The sequence below is a fragment of the Callithrix jacchus genome, chromosome 14 (genome assembly GCF_049354715.1).
Source record: "Callithrix jacchus isolate 240 chromosome 14, calJac240_pri, whole genome shotgun sequence".
In the NCBI taxonomy this organism is placed as follows: domain Eukaryota; kingdom Metazoa; phylum Chordata; class Mammalia; order Primates; family Cebidae; genus Callithrix; species Callithrix jacchus.
The window spans coordinates 6,414,390-6,429,880 of NC_133515.1; the positions used below are offsets into that span (position 1 = coordinate 6,414,390).

Below are 15,491 nucleotides of genomic sequence, written 5' to 3' on the forward strand. Positions count from 1 at the left end.
ACATTTGTGATTTTTTTTTCTACTAACTTATATTCCTTGAAACTCTCCAACTTTCTCCAAAGACAGTGTGTTTTGCTTCTGCCAATTACCTGTAAAGCTCTAAAATCCTGTTATCACTTGAAATTTCCAGCTTGAGATTTTTAAAGACTACCCATGTTGTGCAAACAAACCACCCTAAAAACTGCCAGTGGTTATACATAGGCTCTAAAGAAAGATGTTTCCCCCAAGACAGAAATCTTCCTTGCTGTTCACAGGGATTGGGGGGATGCGTGAAGCAGGTGGATTTATTCCTTGTTCACCCTTACAGCACATCTATCCTTTTGGGGTCTCACTTTATGAGGTTTCTTCTTAGTTTACCTGTCTTCGGCAGGCCCTGAGCTTTGTGTGCTGTTCTATTGCCCCTTCCCACCTCAGGCTATCAGAAGGAAAATTCAATTTGACATTTGGCAGATGCACTAAGGGTGAAAAGTGGTATCAGTACTCCAATTACTTCTTTAGGTCTCTGCTTCCATTAAAAAAAAATATTTTTTTTGCCTTTAAGAACTCTTATTTTGCAGCTTTTATTTTTTTATATTAAAAAATGGTTCTTCATATGTATTCTAAAGTTTTAGTTGTTTTCAGCTGGTCCTTATCAGCCTTACTGCTAGAAATAAAATTCTTTCAACTTGTTCTGTAACAATTCACAGTATCCATTCATCCCTCTGATCCCGAAGCATTAAAATGAGAACGCACTTTGGAACTAGGCTGGCCTGAGATCACTGTAACCTCGGTAGCATATTTACACACTGTCTCAGTTTCCTCAAAGGGTTTGTGTAAGAATCTAACGTGATAATATATAAACAGCACTTACAATAGGAACTGGCCCTAGTAAAGATGAGATTTCTTTCTCTTATCTGAAAAAGTTGTAGTGAACAAAATACATCTCACCCAATGGTCTAATACCCCCTGGTCCCTGGACATCCTGGCCCAGTCTACCACATAGTAACCCATAACCCTGTGATTATGTTGACAGAGAGAAATCAATTATGAGCTATTCCTCAGACAGCAGGCCCTGCTGCCATCACAGATGGGTCCCAAGCCCAGTGCAGACTGCTAGCAAATGCTGACCTGAGAAGTGCCACCATCACACAAGGCTGAGTGAATACACAGACCTTTTACCACTAAGAAATCTGAAAACATGCATAAACAAAAGTACACATGATTTTTAATTTTGTATTTTTTAGGGTGGACAGTGATCATTTGCCCCAACAGCCATCTGAAGCCAGTAGTCCTAATTATTAAAAATCACAAAGTTGTATAAATGTTCTCCTCCTTTTCGAAAACCATGTTAATTTTTTCCCCAAGAAACAGGGCTGTCTGCAACGCCTTGAACAGACAATGTAACCCACGGAGCTAATTTTGATTCATCATAGTAGTGACAGAGATGATCCAGTAGGAGACAGATCTTCTCTGGAAGTATGAAGCCAGTGATTGTACACAAATAAGCTTTTGCCACCACTGTGTTTGGTTGAGGGCAGCAATAGGTTGATATGAAATTATTAGGCTCATTATTTAGGTTGACATTACTGAAGATGGCACCAAGCCAGTCGAAGAGCTCTAGCACCCGGCAGGACACGTCCAGCATTCCCTCGAGATTGCTGCTCTGCAGCACTGGGCACTGGAGATCTCTCAATGTGCTCAGTGCCACTTTTGGCTGATGCTCCTGAATTTGGTACTTGGAAGAGTATGACATCATTGTTGACTCTTTTGACCCCGTATTATGCCAAGCCAAAAGAAAATCAAATTTCAATGGCTTCTTTTCTTTGAAGGACAAAGATATTATTTCATACTTCTTAGAATCCAAGATTAAAGATATTACCATCAAGTCAATGGAAACAATAAATTTCATAATTTTTCTGCCAGAAAACTGAGATGGACAACCCTGAAGTCCAGTTTCTTCGTAAGTGTCTTTATCCAATGACAAAATTAATGTCCCATTTAGTAGCAGGGCAACAGTATTATCTTCATCAATATTTGTATTATATGTTAGTGCACAGCAAGAACCTTTCTTTATAAAGGTACTAATGAATTGGTGTGTGATTAATTCATGAAGAGTAAATTCTTCACAAAATAATAGGGTCCAGTTTGCATGACCAGGTTTTTCAGTTCTTCCAATAGTATCCCACATTCGGGAATGAGAAATAAAACCCTGTAGTTATAGCAGCGCGTCTGAACGACATGCCGGTGGCGCGACTTGTGGTTGCCCAAGTTGGATTTCTCGCAAACCAGTAAGTACCGCGGAACCTCCCGAAGCCGGCGCAGCGTGGCCATGCTCTCCGGGTTCCTGGTCCTCCCGGCCTCCTCGGGTGGGGGCACGCCCCCAACACTTCCTTTTTAATATGTTGATCTAGCATGTACTGGAATCTCTTCCTGAACTTTCAACGGGTCCAGAATCTAGTGTCTCTTCCCACATAGGCACTATATTTGTTGGTTACAAAATGCCCTCATTTGGTTCCCCTCGCTGCTGTTTTTCATGCGTATCTTGCAGACCTTGGTCATTTATTCACCCATGCAAAAATATTCCTATGCAAGACAGATATGCCTTCCATCTATCTGTTCAGATTTTCTTTGATGTCCTAAGGCTGGTTTTACAGTTTTCTTCCTAGGGTCTTTTCCTTTCAAACAAATGGCCCCTGTCTACAATTTCTTTCCTTAAACCACTTCAACAAACGTTTCTTGAACGCAGTCATATGGAGCCCAAAGTTGCAGCGTCTGCGGTACTAGGAGCCTGCAGGCTGGAGGGAAGGGGCAGAAGAAAACTGGGGAGGCAGGATGGGAAAGGGCAGGGACCAGGAGACTCCCTGAGGGGGCCTGCGCAGAGTTCCAGTCCCGAGACCCACCGTCAGAGGGCGGTACTAAGAAGGGGCTGTGCGGGCTTCCAGGTCCCTGGCAACCGGCTGGTCACTGTCTTCGAAGATGGACAGAGGGTGGCCTTGGGTCACTGCAGGCCGGGGGCAGGAGACAGAGGCCTGCCCACCTCGCCCCAGGCTGCAGTGCCGCACCCAGTGTGGCCCAGAGCCGAGGTGCCAGCGGTGCCCCTCTGAACGCAGGGAGCGTTGTGGGGACCCGGTCCAGGTGCCAGGAGAAAGTGCTTCCCTCCAGCCGTGGGCACCCAAGGGGCCACGGCCAGGTTGGCGGGAGGCGGGCCAGGAGTCCAAAGTCGGGTGCCCAGGAATCTGGGGCCGCGGCCTGAGTCCAAAAGGTCCCCGGCTTATTCCTGTGGGGCAGCTAAAGTCAGAACCCAGGGAGTACATGGATAGACAAAATCGTATCATTCAAAAGGCATAAAAAGGGTGCACAGTGCCCCCTTGCCCCCATTCCATCAACTCAGAAGTAAAAAATGTTTCTGACCTTTGTCAGTCTTATAGATGAAAATGACTACGAGAGTTTTAATTCTCATTTTCTCTTATGAGTGAGTTCTGGCATCATTTCATGTTAAAGCCCTTTGTAGTTAGATGATCCAGCAATTCCACTTCTAAGAATACAGACATCCAAAAGAATTGAAAGCAGGGACTCGAACAGATATTTCTACACTCATGTTTCACGGTTTAAGTTACCTGAGGTCAACTACAGTCTGAAAATATTAAATAGAAAATTCCAGAAATAAATAATTCATGAGTTTTAAATTTCTCGCCGCTCTGAGTAGTGTGACAAGATTTCCCATGCCCACGCCACTGCCTGTTCGTCACTTGGTCCTGGGCTTGGTTACCATGTTGGCAATCTCAGTACTGCAGCATTTGTGGTCAAGCGATCTTGAACAGCAGCGTCATTCCTAATAGGCCAAATGTGGACATGACCCAAGGGTCTGTCTACAGACAAACGGGTAAACAAAATGTGGTACACTAGTCCACCTTACTCGCTCATGACAGTTCCATGGCCCCCGTGGACGCCCCGAACCATAGATAGCATTGAACCCTATTTACATACGCCAAGGTTGGGTTTTTTTTTTTTTTCCTTTTCCGTGTGTGTGTATGTCTGTGTGTGTGTAGAAACGGGGTTTTTACTTTATTGCCCAGACTGGTCTCAAACTCCTGGGCTCAAGAGATCCTCCCACCTCCGCCTCCTAAAGTCCTTTTCAGGAGTAGAGGCCTGAGCTACAACAGCTCTGTTTATTTGTATACATACATCCCTATGATAAAGTTTAATTTATGAATTAGGCACAGTAAGGCATTAACAATAATGAATCTTACATAGAACGGCTAAGTAAAATAAGGATTGCTTGAACACAAATGCTGCAGTACTGAGACTGCCAACATGGTAACCAAGCCCAGGACTAAGTGACGAACAGGCGGTGGCGTGGGCATGGGAAATTTTGTCACACTACTCAGAGCGGCGAGAAATTTAAAACTCATGAATTATTTATTTCTGGAATTTTCTGTTTAATATTTTCAGGCTGCCGTTGACCTCAGGTAGCTTAAACCATGGAAAAAGAAACCCCAAAAAGGGGGGAACTGTTGTATCTACATACGTAGAGTGTTATTCAGCCTTAAAAATGAATGAAATTCTGATACATGCTGCAAACATGGATGGACCCTGAAGACATTATACTAAACAATAAGCGAGACACAAAAGAATAAATATTGTATGACTTCACATATATGAAATATCTAGAATAGGCGAATTCACAGAGACAGATTCATGGTTGCTAGGGATTGAGGGTTTGGGGGTATGGGGAATTATGATTTAATGGGTACAGAGTTTCAGTTTGGGGAGATGAAAACTTCTAGAAATGGATAGCAGTGAACTGCAATATGAATATATTTGTACTACAATATAGATATATTTAATGCCACTGAATTTTATACTTAGAAATTGTTAAAATGATAATTTTACATTATATATATTTGCCACAATAGAAAAGAAAATTCGCTATTTAAATAAAAATATTAACAGATCGGGCATAGTGGCTCACACCTGTAATCCCAGCACTTTGGAGGCTGAGATAGATCGATTGCTTGAGCTCAGGAGTTTGAGCCCAGCCTGGGCAATACAGTAAAACCTGTCTCTATTAAAAATTAAAATTAAAAAATTAGCCAGGCATGGTGGTACGTGCCTGTAGTCCTAGCTTGTGGAGCAGGGGTGAACGTGTGCACAGTGCCCAGGGCTGCCACCTACAAGGCACCTGTCGTGCAGCTGGCTGCCCCCTGAGGGTGCACACACGCAGCAGTGGATCCCACCAATTATATCAGTCGATGGGTCATAGTCAATGGGTTAAATATTATGAATGTAACAATTATAGTTAACTCCAAAATACAAACAGTTTTCTGTAACGTATTAACCCTTATCATTTTCTTTGATAAACCTACATTGTAAACGCCTTAAGTAACCGTTTTGGGTTAAGGGTATCAAAAGACAAAATTACAACTAATTTATCTATGGATTTAATTGGCTTTTTGAGATTCATAAATTGGAGCACTAGTATGAGAGCTCCCACTGGGTGAGGGGAAGTGGAACAGTGGGTCTTGTAAGATGGGAACAAGGAAATAGGATTTTTAAAAGCTGATTGGTTAACATTGGGTTACTTTTTTGTAAGAATTAAAACAGAGGAAACTCACTTATTAGGCTGGCTCAGCTAGACTGAAATCTGTTTTCAGGAAAAGCTGTTCTGTTTGGGGATCTATCTATCTGCTTCCTTAAAGTTTCAGTTAGATTATGTGACATTTAGCATGAGTGACTCCATTTTGGTTAAGTGTGACCTGTTGGGGCCTAGCACAGGAGCTCAGTCCAAAACAATAGCCTCCCGTAATTTTTGTTCAACAAGGATTACATCTGATAAAAGATTAACAATAAATCCTTCTTATTGACTGATATATCATTGTCCCATGCAATGATAAATTGTTATTTTATTTATTAAAATATAAATATGTATTTTTGTTTATTTATTAAAATATAAATTTTTATTTATTTTATTTTTTATTTATTTATGATCCAGCAATTCCACTTCTAAGTATACAGACATCCAAAAGAATTGAAAGCAGGGACTCGAACAGATATTTCTACACTCATGTTTCATGGTTTTATTTATTAAAATATAAATATGTATTTTTTGAGTAGTGCAATCATGGCTCACTGCAATTCTCTGCCTCTTGGGTTCCAGCAATCCTCCCACCTCAGCCTCCCGAGGAGGTAGGACTACGGCATCCACCGCCATACCAGGCCAATTTTTGTATTTCTTGTAGAGACAGGGTTTTGGCATGCTGCCCAGGCTGGTCTCGAGCCCCTGGGCTCAAGCAATTTATCCTCCTCAGCCTCCAAAGTCTTGGGATTATAAGCATGAGCCACCATGCCTGGCCCTTTATTAATATATTTATCTGCATTTACCCCAAATGCTTTTCCATTCTCCCCACAGACAACTGCTCCAGGGTCTTTAATGTGCATCCTTTGGCATGTTTTCTAGCCAATGTTTTGTGTACTTGCATTTTTAATTTATGACAATAACATTGCGCTATGTATTTAACTCTGCTTTTTTTTTTCTTTTTTCCTCCAGCAGCATGTTTTCAAGATCCATTTATGTTATTCTGTGCATATCTAACCTGGGGGCTGTCCACCCTCCCCCAGCAATGCCTGGAGATTCCTACATCCCTACAACCCCAACAATAATTTCATTATTCAGCTTTCTAATTTTTGCCAGTTTGTAGGTGTAGGGTAATTTCCTCATTGCTATTTTAATTTGCCCTTTTATGGCTGGGCCCAGTAGCTCTCGCCTATATTTTCCAGCCCCTAGGGAGCTGAGGTGGATGGATCACCTGAGGTCAGGAGTTCGAGCAGCCTGGCCAACATGGTAAAACCCTGTTTCTACTAAAAATACAAAAATTTACTGGGTGTGATGGCATGCGTCTGTAATCCCAGATACTCGGGAGGCTGAGGCAGAATTGCTTGAACCCAGAAGGCAGAGTTTGCAGTAAGCCAAGATTGCGCCATTGCACTCCGGCCTGGGCAACAAGAGTGAAACTCTGTCTCAAAAAAAAAAAAAAAAATGGAGGAAGATGAGGAGGAGAAAAAGAAGGAGGAGGAGGAGGAGGAAGAGAAGGAGGAGGAGAAAAAGAAGGAGGAGGAGGAGGAGGAAGAGAAGGAGGAGGAGGAGGAGGAGAAAAGAAGAACAAGAGGAAGAGGATGAAGAAGAAGAGGAAGAAGAAGGGAAATTATTTGCCCTTTTCCTATTAAACTAATGAGTTTCATCATATCTTTTTATGTTTACTAGTCTTTAGGGTTTTCTCTTGGACACCTGGATATATCTTTTGCCTATCTTTCTGTTGTGATTTCTATCTTGTTCTTGATTATTTGTAAGAGTTCCTTTTTCTTCTAGACCTTCACTGTCCAATAGGGTAATCATTATACAAACATTTAAGGTAGACTAGGCTAGGCTATGATATTCAGTAGGTTGGTGTATTAAATGCATATTTTCAATTTACAATGGGTTTATAAAGACAATCCCAGCATAAGTCAGGGAGCATCTGCAAATGTGTTTTATTAAAGTTTTAAAGTATTTTCTATACACATCTAATATATTCTTAGTTAATTCTTTGGTACTTTATGGTTTTGTAAATGTTGAAAAATGTATCTTGTTTTTTATTAAAACTTTTAACTGACTATCGCCAGCACTAGTTGATCTTGAATGCAGCAAACTTGCTAAAGAGTCTTCCTGATTTTAAAAGTTTGTCTGTTGATTTTTTCCCCCTAGGGACATGTCATATCATTTATAAATAATGATAGTTTGTTCTCTTTCCTTTCAATTCTTATCAGTTTTATTTCTTTTACTTTTCTTATTAATGCTGTTGGTCAAAATTGTTTCTGATCTTTATGAAAATCCACGTAAAATTTCTCTACTAAGTATATTACGTGCTGTAGGTTTTGACATTATAGCTTTTATAAAGTTTAGAACGGTCTTTTTTTTATTCCTAGTTTGCTCAGAGTTTTTAATAATAAAGTGTATTGAACTTTATTAAATGATTTTTCTACACTGAGATTATATTAGCACTTTCTATTTTGTTTTATATTTTTTCAGTTAGAGTCTCACTCTGTCAGTGGCATGAACTTGGCTCACTGCAACCTCCACCTCCCGGGTTCAAGTGATTCTCCTGCTTCAGCTTCCCCAGTGGTTGGGACTACAGATGCCTGCCACCACCCATGGCTAATTTTTGTATTTTTAGTGGAGACAGGGTTTCGACATGTTGACCAGGCTGGTCTTGAACTCCTGACCTCAAGTGATCTGTCTGCCGCAGAGCTTCCCAAAATGCTGGATTACGGGCGTGAGTCACCACACCTGGCCTCTACTTTAGTTTATTAATATGGTGAATTACACTGGTATATTTTCTGATATTGAACCATTTTTGCATTTCTAGGGTAAACCCTACTGGGTCAATCATGTATCTTGTTAAAAATGCACTGGGGATTCAATTAGATAATTATATTTTTACATTTACGTTTTTATTTTTGAGACGGAGTCTTGCTCTGTCACCTGGCTGGACTGCTGGAGTACAGTTATGTGATCTCAGCTCACTGCAACCTCTACCTCCTGAGTTCAAGTGATTCTTCTGCCTCAGCCTCCTGAGTGTCTGGGATTACAGGCATACACCACCACTCCAGGCTAATTTTTGCGTTTTAGTAGAGACAGGGTTTCACCATCTTGTTCAGGCTGGTCGTGAACTCCTGACCTTGTGATCCACCCTCCTTGACCTCCCAAAGTGCTGGGATTACAGGCGTGAGCCACTGCCCCAGATGTCTTGTTATTTCTACCTTTCTTCCTATATTTTATTTGCATTTTCTATTTTTCTTGATCAGTTTTGCCAAAAACATATCAGTCTTTCCAAAGAATCCGTTTTAAATTTGTATTAACCTTCCCTATTTCATTGGTTTCAGCTCCTATTTTTATTATTTCCATCATTTTTCTTTCTTTGGTATGCTTTGATGTTATTTTCCAATTTATTGAAGCAAACATTTAGCTCACTTATTTGTAAACTTTCTTATTTCCTAATGAACGTAAAGTTACACTTTCCTTCTGTGCACAGCTGTGTCCCATAAACTTAGAAAAGCAGTGTTTTTATTATTATTCAGTTCTAATACTTCTTTCATAATTTCCTTTTTAACCTAAAGGTAGTTTAGAAATATGTTGTTTAGTTTCTAAATAGATCCCACTGTAACTATTTTGAACATTTTCAAACATGCAGAAAAGTTGAAACTGTGTGACAATGAATGCCTACACAGCTTACACTTCATTTCAAAAATTGTCCATCTTTTCCCACTTTTACTTTATCATTATTCCTATCTCTCTCTTCATTTCTCTTCCCTTTCCTTCCTCTCTTATGTTATCTCCCTCCCACTTTCTATCCTTTATTAGTGAGCCTTTAAAGATTAGTTGCTGACATGATGACATTTCACCCCAAAATATACTGGCTTGAATTTCCTAAGAATAAGGATATTCATTTAGGAATTTTTAAAGCTAACCTTTCTCCCCAGTTACATTGCAGTCTAGCCAGGTGCTGTCCTCTAAATCAGGTATCCTTTCTGGTGGAAATGTCTGCAATGATGGAAATGCTCTTCACTACCTAATATGGTAGCTGGTGGGTGCAAATCATTATTGAGCATGTAAAATTCAACTAGTGTCACCCAGGACCTGGATTGTGATTTTTTTTTAGCATGTCCAGTTTTTACTTATTGTTAAATTACTCAAAAAGTCTCAAATTGTACAATGCTTGAAAAGAAATATGACAGTTTTTGAGATTAAACTTTATTAAAGTTACTTTTCCAGAAAATTCAGTAAATATGGTAATGTAGGAACAATGATGGCATTTGGTTTTGTAGACACATGATATTTCACATAATAATGAATAATGCAGCCAGGGAAAAGTACATGAGTAAAAATAAACAAGACTCTTTCTGTATACTTTATAGACCATGTTCCTCCAGGGGGACTTATTCGCCAAAAATGTTTTCCAGAATTTCTCCGTAGGCCACATTTTCTCTGGCGGCAGCGCCGGTTCCTGAGGGCTCAGCTCTTTAGCCACCGCCTTCTCAGCTCCCGCAGTTGCAGCAGTTTCTCATCCAGAGCATTCCCCCTTCGCGTCATGTCGCCCCTGGTACCAAGGCAAAAGGACATTGCACGCCCTCGAACTAGGGTCTTGTTACTTATCTGGATTGTGGTTTTTATTTAATTTTAATTTAATTTAGACGACAACATGCAGCGAGTGGCTACGATAGTGGATGGTACAGTTCTGAAAGGTAAACCTTCATTATTGCCTCACACAGTCTATTCTTGTAAATGTTCTACAAATGCTTGAAAGGATGTAAATTTTCTTAATGGCTGTTGAATAGTAACAGTTACCTACACATGATAGCTTCAACTTATTAATAAAATTGTTTCAATCTTGTGTTCTCTGATTTTTGTTTGTTTGCTCTGTTAGTTTCTGAGAAGGGTGTGTTAAACCTCTAATCATAGATACTGATCTCCTTACTATGGTTCTGTCACTTGTTGCTTGGTATATTTTAAGAGTACATTCTTAGGTGTATTTAGATTTATAATGGATTTAGCTTCTTGTTCTATTGCTTTTCTTTTCTACCATTATATAACTTCCTTATTTCCCTCAAATTCTACTTTATTATATATTAAGATGGCTACCTCAGCTTCTTACTGATCTGGTGTATATTTTCCTACCATTTTACTTTCACATTTTTCACATCTTTTCATTTTAATTGTGCTGTTTGTAGTTCATCCTGCCTTTTTCTGGATGAATGATATTTCATTGTCTGTCTACACCACATTTTGTCGATCCGTTCACCAGTGATGGACATTTGTGTTGTTTCCATCTTTTGGCTTCCGTGGGTGGTGCTGCTATGAACATTCATCTACGAGTATTAGTTTGAGTACCTGTTTCCAATTCCTTGGGATACATTTCTAGGAGTAGAATTGCCAGGTCATAGGGTAATTTTTAACTTTTGAGGAGCCACCATACTATTTTCCACAATGGCTGTACCATTTTACACTTCCACCAGTAATGCATAAAGCTTCCAATTTCTTCACATCCTCACCAGCACTTGTTATTTCATTTTTTGTTTTGTTTTGTTATGGCCAAGCTAGTGTATATAAAATGGTATCTCACTGTGGCTTCGATTTGCATTTTTCTAATGACTAATGAGGTTGAACATCTTTTCATGTCATTTGCCTTTTTTTGTTTTTGTTTTTGTTTCTGTTTTGTTTTTATTTCTGTTTCTGTTGTGTGTGTGTGTGTGTGTGTGTGTGTGTGTGACAGAGTTTCACTCTTTGTTGCCCAGGCTGGAGTGCAGTACCGCAATCTCAGCTTGCTGCAAACTCTGCCTCCAGATTCTCCTGTCTCAGCCTCCCGAGTAGCTGGGATTACAGGCGCCTGCCATCATGCCCTGCTAATTTTTGTATTTTCAGTTGAGACAGGGTTTTACCATGTTAGCCAGGCTGGTCTCAAACTCCTGACCTCAGGTGATCTTCCCTCCTCGCCCTCCCAAAGTGCTGGGATTATAGGCTCGAGCTGCTGTGCCAGGCACCAGTTGTGTTATTTTTTTGGGGGGCGGGGAGACAGTATCTTGCTCTATCACCCAGGCTGGTGTACAGTGGTGTCATCATAGCTCACTGCAGCCTCGAACTCCTGGGCTAAAGCAATCCTCCCTCACAGTCTTGTGAGTAGCTAGAACTGCAGGCATATATGATGAAGACCACCTTCCTTTGCCCATTTTAATACTGGGTTGTTTGGCTTTTTTTTTTTCAATTGAGTTGTAGGAGTTCTTAGTATATTATTGATACTAGACCCTTATCAGGTGTAACTTGCAAATATAGTCCCTCATTTTGTGGGTTATCTCTTCACTATATGGGTAATGTCTTTTGGTAAACAAAAATGTTTCATTTTGATGGAGTGAGTCCAGTTTATCTTTTTTGTTGTTGTTGTTTTTCTGTTTGTGCTTTTATTGTCATATCTTTTTGTTTTTCCTGAGAGAGGCTCTCACTCTGTCACCCCAGGCTGGAGTGCAGTGGTGCGACCTTGGGTTCACTGCAACCTCTGCCTCCTGAGTTCAAGCCATCCTCCTGCCTCAGCCTCCTGAGCAGCTGGGATTATAGGCACATGCCACCACACCCAGCTAATTTCAAGTCATATCTAAAAAACCATTCCCTAATTCAAGTCATCAAGATTTACCCCCATGTTTTTTCTAAGAGTTTCACAGTTTTAGCTCTTATGTTGAAGTCTTTAATTTATTTTGAGTTTATTTTTGTATGTGTTTTTGTAGATGTAGGACTCCAACTTCATTCTTTTGTATGTGGCTGTCCAGTTGCCCCAGCACCATTTGAAGAGACTGTTCTTTCTCTATTGAATTGTTTTGGCACCTTTGTCAAAAATCAATTGATTATAAATATAGCAGTTTATTTCTGGAGTCTTAATTTTATTCCATCAAACAATATGACTATCCTTGTGCCATTACCACACAGTTTTGATTGCTGTAGTTTTTTTTTTTTTTTTGGGGGGGGGGAAGGCAGAAAGGAAGGGAATAAGGACGGTAGGGAGGAAGGAAGGGATGAAGGAATGAAGGAAGGGAGGAAGCGGGGAGGGAGGGAGGGAGGGAGGGAGGGAGGTAAGGGAAGAAAGGAAATCAAGCAATGAAAGAGACATTGCCGACCTGGATCTAGAGGTTTACAAGTTGATTTCTTTTTTTTTGAGAGAAGGAAAGAAAAAAAAAAATAAGTAAAGGAGAGGAAGAAAGAGGAAGAGAAAGAGGGAGAGTAAATGGAAATATTGCTTTATTTTGAAAAAAATTGGGTATTAATAATGGCCAATCAATGTTTCATTTAAACTAATGGGTAGGTGTGATGTGGTATTGACAAGAATGTATATTTTGTGTATTTGAAGTGGAGAGCTCTATAAATATTTATTAAGTTTACTTGTTCTGGATCTGAGTTCGAGTCCTTGATATCCTTATTAATTTTCTGTCTCATTGAATCTAAGTCTCCTATCTGGGTGTTAGGATCATTAGCTCTTGTTGTTGCATTGATCCTTTTACCACTATATCTTTGTTGCTTTAAAATCTATTTTATCCGATACAAGAATTGTAACTCCTGCTTTTTATTTATTTATTATTTATTTTAGCTCTCCATTTGGTTGGTAAATCTTTCTCCATCCCTTTGTTTTGAGTCTTTGTGTATCCTTGCATGTGAAACAGGTCTGGATGTAACATGCCGTTGGGTTTTGGCTGTGTCTTTTGATTGGGAATTCAGTCAATTTAAATTTAGGGTTACTGCCATTTGATGTTGACTGGCTGTTTTATCCATTTGTTGGTGTAAATTCTTCTTTATGTTGATGCTCTTTACTTTTTGGTGTATTTTTAGAAAGGCTAACACTGATTGTTTCTTTCTGTGTGTAATGCTTCTTTCAGAAGCTTTTGTAAAGCAGGCCTGGTGGTAATAAAATCTCTGAGTTCTTGCTTGTTCATAAAAGATTTTATTTTTCCTTCAGTTGTGAAGCTTAGTTTAGCTGGATATGAAATTCTGGGCTGAAGGTTCTGTTCTTTGAGGATGTTGAATATTGGCCCCCACTCTCTTCTGGCTTGTAGAGTTTCTGCTGAGAGATCTGCTGTAAGTCTGATAGGCTTGCCTTTGTGAGTAACCTGACCTTTCTCTCTGGCTGCCCTTAGTATCCTCTCCTTCATTTCAACCCTGGTGAATCTAACGATTATGTGCCTTGGGGTTGCTCTTCTTGAGGAATATCTTTGTGGTGTTCTCTGTATTACCTGGGGTTGAATGTTGACCTGCTTTGCTAGTTTAGGAAAATTTTCCTGAATAATATCCTGAAGGGTATTTTCCAGCTTGGATTCATTCTCTCCGTTGCATTCAGGTACACCTATCAAACGTATATTTGGTCTTTTCACATAGTCCCACATTTCTTGGAGACTTTGCTCATTCCTTTTTATCCTTTTTTCTCTAATCTTTTCTTCACGTTTTATTTCATTAAGTTGGACTTTGACCTCTGATATCCCTTCTTCTGCTTGAACAATTCGAGTGTTTAAACCTGTGCATACTTCTCGGAGTTCCTGTATTGTATTCTTCAGTTCCATTAATTCACTCATACTCCTCTCTAAGTTGTCTATTCTCAATAGGATTTCATCAAACCTTTTTTCAAAGTTCCTAGTTTCTTTACGTTGGGCTACAACATGTCCTTTTAACTCACCGAAGTTTGTTATTATCCATTCCTTGAAGAGTGATTCTGTCATCAGGAGGCGCTCGTTCTCCATCAAGCCTTGTTCCATTGTTGATGTGGAACTGTGATCATCTTTAGAGGGAGAGGCGTTCTGACTTTGAGTATTCTCAGCTTTTTTACGCTGGTTTCTTCCCGTCATTGTAAATTTATCCTCCTCTCGTCTTTGAAATTACCAACTTTCAGATTAGGTCTCTTGAGTGGACGTCCAGGTTGTTATTTCCCAGGGCCAGAGCAGCGGTGTTAAAACTGATGGTGCTTTTTGCCCAGGATTCTCCTGTCGGGCTTCCTTCTTGTGTCCGTAGTAGGCAACTCTGCCTTCCCGGGGCTCCAAACCTCGGTCAGAAGGGGAACCGGTCCCGTTTACTCTGCGCCGAGCGCTGCCGCGTCGAGGTGCCGGCGGAACCTCTGCACCGACCACGAGAGTCGCGCTGGCGACTCGTGTGTTTCCACCACTGGGGGATCTTCTGCTCCGTGAGCGACCAGACTTTGTCTGAAAGTGTGGCATCCTCTAGTTCTCCGCGCCTTCCCTGAGAACTGCAATCCCGGGATGTTAGCGATCGGCCATCTTGGATCGTTCTCTCTGATTGCTGTAGTTTTATAATAAGTTTTGAAATTAGGAAGTATGAGTACTCCAACTTGGTTTTTCCTTCTCCAGCTTATTTTGGCTTTTTTGGGTCACTTGAATTTCAACGTGACTTTTAGAATCAACTTTTTGATTTCTGCAGAATAGGCAGGTGGGAAATTTGGTGAATCCATAAATCAATTTTGGAGAATATTGCCATGATAGCAATACTAAGTTTTTCAGTCCATGAACACAGACATCTCTCCACTTATTTAACTTTCTTTAATTTATTTTAGTGATTTTTTTGGTAGTTTTTAGAGTGCAATTCTTGCTATTTTTTTGTTAAATTTATTCCAAAATATTTTATTAGTTTTTATGCCAGCGTAAATGAAATTGTTTTCTTAATATCATTTTCAGATAGTTCACTGCTAGTGTAAATAAATACAAGTAATTTTTATTATAATAGATTTTTTTCTATTGAGCTTATATCCTATGACTTCCTGAATTCCCATATTCTTTTTTTTTTTCTGAAACAGAGTCTCTCTCTGTTGCCCAGGCTGGAGTGCAGTGGCACAATCTTGACTCACTGCAACTTCCACTTCCCGCCTTTAAGTGATTGTCCTGCCTCAGCCTCCTGAGTAGCTGGGATTACAAGCGTGTGCCACCACACCCAGCTAGCT

General features: G+C 40.1%; 1 pseudogene; it reads right to left on the reverse strand.

Moving 5' to 3' along the window:
* Positions 1-1,187: 1,187 nt before the first annotated feature.
* On the reverse strand, positions 1,188-2,310 carry LOC100414699 (ribonuclease P protein subunit p40-like; annotated as a pseudogene).
* Positions 2,311-15,491: the final 13,181 nt, after the last annotated feature.